Source organism: Rhinolophus sinicus, linkage group LG04 (genome assembly GCF_036562045.2).
Source record: "Rhinolophus sinicus isolate RSC01 linkage group LG04, ASM3656204v1, whole genome shotgun sequence".
Taxonomy (NCBI): Eukaryota; Metazoa; Chordata; class Mammalia; order Chiroptera; family Rhinolophidae; genus Rhinolophus; species Rhinolophus sinicus.
This window is the reverse complement of record NC_133754.1, coordinates 94,859,916-94,865,030: the sequence shown is the minus strand read 5'-3', so window position 1 is coordinate 94,865,030 and position 5,115 is coordinate 94,859,916.

Genomic DNA, 5,115 nt, shown 5'->3' with positions numbered 1-5,115 from the left:
ATCTAAATCCAAAAGCTTGAGTATTAGGGGAGTTGCTGCTCTAAGTTCTAGTCCAAAAACCATCATGCTTGAGATCGAAGATGTTTCAGTTCAAGTTTAAAGGCAGGAAAAGACCCATGTCCCAGCTCACTTAGTTGGGCAGGAGGAATTCCTCTTACTTTGAGGTGGTCAGCCCTCTTGTTCTATTCATCCCTTCAATTGATTAGATGAGCAACATCCATATTAGGGAGGGAAATCTGCTTTATTTAATCTACTGACTCAAATGTTACTATCATCTAGAAACAACCTCATAGATACACCCGAAATAATGTTTGACCAAATATCTAGGCACCCTGTGGCCCAGTCAAGTTGACACAAAAATATTAACAATCACAGTCTGATTCTACTGATAGCTTTTTTCTCATGTTGCCTGTAATATATCGGCATTATCTATAATATTCATTCTTTAAGCAGAATTTAAAAGAATTGAAAACAGAATTTTTATAGAATCATTAATATTTTCGACCTAGAAGAAATCTTAGAAAATTTTAGTCCCACTCTTTTGTCTTATCTACACAAATATAACTGTCCTCGGGTCCCTAAAACAATGAGAGACCAAGCTAGTCCCTGTCTTCCTGCTGTTAGGCTAGGGATTCTCCCACAATTCATAACACTTCTCCTAAAGTCAAGGAAGGCATCTTTCGGGGAGAGGCTTCTCTTCTCTTTCAGATGCTCTTGCTCTTCGTTCTTCTTCCCTTTTTCCTCTTTCTTCCTCCTCTTTCACTTCTTCCTCCCCCTATTTACCTTTCTCCTTCTCCCCCCTCTCTTCCCCTTTCTATTTCTCTTCTCTTTCTTTATGTTTTCCTCCTCCTCTTCTTTCTCTTTCTCCTCTCCCTGCTCTGTCTCCTTTTTTTCCTGTGGAAAACTTAAGGATTGAAATAAATACAAAAAGAAAGTAGACTTCCTTAACTTCGGTTTATCTATTGTCGGCCTGAATGCAAAGGCTGTGTTGGTCATCTCCCTGTAATGGCTTCTTTTCTGAGCCAAGATCTTGGAGCTGTAACCAACATACGAGTGTATCTGAGGACTTGGGACTACATCTGTGGTGCCCCTTTGGTTGACACTTGGCAAGTCACAGAAAAGATTGTTTGTAACATCTACTCTGTAAAATTAACATTTGATTAGCAAAAACTATACGTTGGGTACTATACTGAACACTTTAGCTCAGTTAGCAGGAGGACAGAGTTCTGGGGCATTTTCTTGCTGGAAAAAGGTTTCTTGGTGTTCTTCGCAGGAAAGAATTCAAGGACGCTGCAAGTAAACCAAGCAAGCAGTAGGTTTATTAAAAAGGCTAGTCCACTCTCAAGATAGGGAGAGCAGACAGGTTCAGAGGAGAGCAGCTGCCCTAAGAGAAGTGGGGTTTGGGAATTTATTATACTTAAAATGAAAGGGCGAGATATTCAGGTGTTAAGGTTACATTGTAGGCCTTCCTACGTGGGTCCTTGTTGACCACTCCTTCCCATTGAGGGGGGGTGGTTTTGTCCTCATTTGGCTTTCTTAAGGGGCAAGATGGCGTCCTGGATCCTCTCTCATCTGCCGAAATTCAGTTCTTGCTGGATTGTAATGGGCTGTCTTTCTTAACTGCTCTCTTGCCTCCTCCTTCCCTTTCTCCCCTCTCCTTCATGGCCCTAGTTTTCCTGCCTATGGCAACAGTTCCATCATAAAATGTAGCAAACTGTTAGTCACCCTTTCACCAAGTAGGTAAGAATTATAGACCAGAAACCAAGTCAGAAGTAAATGAGTGACTGCAAACGAGTATAACAAATGCGACGATGGTGGAAGTCTGAGCTGTTGTGAGGGCTTATGGGAGGGAGATCTATTCTGACCCAGGAAGGTTTGCTGGAGGAAGTAATTTCAGCACTGAATTTTGAAATGGGTAGGAGCTAGTGAGCTCTAAATGGTTGACAGTTAGGTGAAGGCTTGAGGAACACACAGTGCAATGGCCTGAACTTCAGGACCAAGAAGTGAATCGGCGTGGCTGGAATGGAAGGGACTCATTCATCTCCAGAGGCGAGGCTGGAGAGTGATGCAGGAAGCAGATACGAAGGGCTACGTGCACCCAAGAAAGGAATTGGATGCTGTGGAATCATATAGTATTTATCAGGAGAGTGAAAAGATCAGATATGTATTTAGAAAGATCCTTCTGGTTGCTATGCAGTGAGTGACGACGTGGTTCAGACCAAAAGTGGGTGCAGAAATATCAGTTAGGGGACTTTTGTAATATCTAGGGTGAGGCATATTGGTGGCCTGGAGGTGGAGGTAAGGGGAAGGATGGGAGTGGTAACTGGCTTGGTAACTTAATGGACATGTGGGTGGATGAGGGAGAGGAATCATAGGTGAATTTTACTGACCAGGCTCTATGGAGCAAGCCCGCCTATGGTAGTGCCATTCGGAGAAGCAGGGGACACTGGACCAGGGACAGTGTGGGGGTATAGGGAGGGTGAGAAAGAAAAAGAAGTGAGTTTAGTTTGGGACCTTTTGAGTTTGAAATGCTTGTGGATCACCCAAGTGAGGCTTTCCAGCCAAAAGCAGGCCAGCAAAAATACCAATTTATGTACAGAAACCTAGTTATTTTATCAAGACACTCTCTGGATAAGGAAATAAAATCTGGGGAAGTTCAGCAGCAGAGCAGTCCCCGCAGGCCCTACACTGAGCTCAGGACACTGAACCAGGTGCTGAGGGAGAGCAAGGAAACAGCTGAAGAAATCTGAAAAGGAAACCAGAGACAATTTGAAATCTCTCCCTCAGTATATTAATCCATATGAAATTATTCTGAAAGCACCAAGTTGCCCGAGTAGTAAATGGACTAATTTTGTGATCGGCTCGAAGGACACTACAGTTACAAACATGGGCTTTTGAGTGGATAATTCTGGTTTAGAATTCCAGTTCTGTCACTTACTCTTGTGACCTAAGGGAGCACAACCTCAATTTCTTTATGTGAAAATGGAATAAAACTACTCAGGTAGGTATGAAAATACCTAGCTCATCACGTTGTGGTAAGGATTAAGTGAAATAATGTCTGTCAAATTTTAGCAAGTTACAGTTTCTGGCAAATATTAAGTCTGGTAGTTACTGCAGCAGCTGCTGTTATTATTATTATGAGACACCCAGGGAAGGCAAATATCCTTTCCTGTTTACTACTGCAACCAGGGATTTAAAAAAAAGCACAACCACACCCGTGCTCACAGTTGTGTGGAGAGCATGTGTCTATATATTTGTTGATAATAACAGAAGACTATTATTTCTTGCATTAAAACCATTACCATGTTGTTCTGTGGAAATATGGAAGAGAAATGCATCCTGTTGCTAAGAGATATGCTCATGTAATTACTGGGGAAACAGATGGCCAATCAATAGTAGACAGGTAATTGCCTTAGAAATGGATTTAGTTAAAGATTAGAAATGATGATAGAGTGTATTGTTCTTATGATAGTGGTGTTAAGGCAGTTCACGGCCAATTATAATTTAAAAAATCACATTGAAAAGAGGCTCTTATTTCTACTTTTAAGCTAATAGGAAGCCATCTCGTGCTCTATTATTGAGCCAAGCTTTGGAAGAAAATGGAACCACTCATTGTGCTAGACAAATGCTTTATTCTAAGCTACTTTTTCTTCTAAAGAAGGAGTTCAGCATTTGAAAAGTCTAGTTATGCATCCATGCATTCAACCAATACTTACTGAACACCCATTATTATTCTTTTATGTACCTCCCCTCTTCTACTCTGTACCTTCTTTCTCCACTTTGCCCCAGTAGACTCCAAACTACCACAAAAATTTAGAAATGGGCACCTTTCACACACTTGCTGATGCCAAGGTAAATAGGAACAACCTTTTAAGAAAGCAATATGCCTCTACAAGTCAAGCACAAAAATATTATATCATTTGATCCAGCGATCTCACCTCCTTGGAAATTTATCTGAAGAAAATAATTCAGCAGAAGAAAAGAACAATTTGTATAAAGATATGTATTGTAGCATTAGCTATAACAATAAAACACTGGGGATAAATGTGTACTACTAAACACTAGTTAAAAATGACAATCCTATATTAATTCTACATAATATTATATAGCTATTCATAATATTTGCAAATTCTCCTTAGAAATCTGAACAAAGTTAATGATCTCTTAGATAAGACAGTTTGCAAGTATTTACCTTTTCTTACAACTATGTGAAGAATTTGACATGAATTATGAAAGTGACCAAGAAAGGGAAAACCAAAATGAAATAGTGTGTTAGGACAGTGGAATCATTTTTTTCCAATTTTTCAAAATTAATTTAAATTCTTTTATAATATTTTAAAATTAACACCACAAATAATTGTTTTGCACGTGGTTAAAATCCAAAATGGCATCTTGCAAGTAGCAAATAAAGAAAACTTTACTACTTTTAGAATTTGAACAATCTTAGAGAAATAAATAGTTCTGTTTCTCAGTGTTTTATCTCCCTTGTTTTCTATTGTGTGAGAGGCATTTATAAGTATATTGAATTTCTCTTGCTTATGAATTCAACTGCTGCTGCTTTTCCACAAACAGCCTTAATCCTTTGTTTGGCTGTCATTGCTGCTACCACAGGAATTATCATGCTGCCAACAGAGAATTCAAGAACTAAAATGAAGAGGTTTTAAAAATGCCAGTATATCCTTTGAAAAAAAAATTCATATATAAAATATACATATTATAAATATATATTATATAATATCTGTTATAAATATAATATAAATATATAATATAATATTGTTACATATTTATATATTATATAATATGTATTATATATTTTGTAGCATATGTATATAAAATCCATTAAACTCTTTAGAGCAGGGACCATAAAGTTTATTTAATCTGAAAACATGGTCTCCATGCTATAATTATTATTGTAAAATAAAATAAATATATTTACTAATCAGTACGTATGCTATCAATGAAGAGAAAAATGCTGGCTTTCTTGGGGATCAATTTCCACAGTTTTTCTCAAGCCCAATGCCAGCGTTTTATTTTCTTTTTCTTTCAATTGCCTAGACTCTAATTTCCCATCACTCAGGATAGTTTCCCAATCAGTGTCAACCAGGGGAGCTGGAA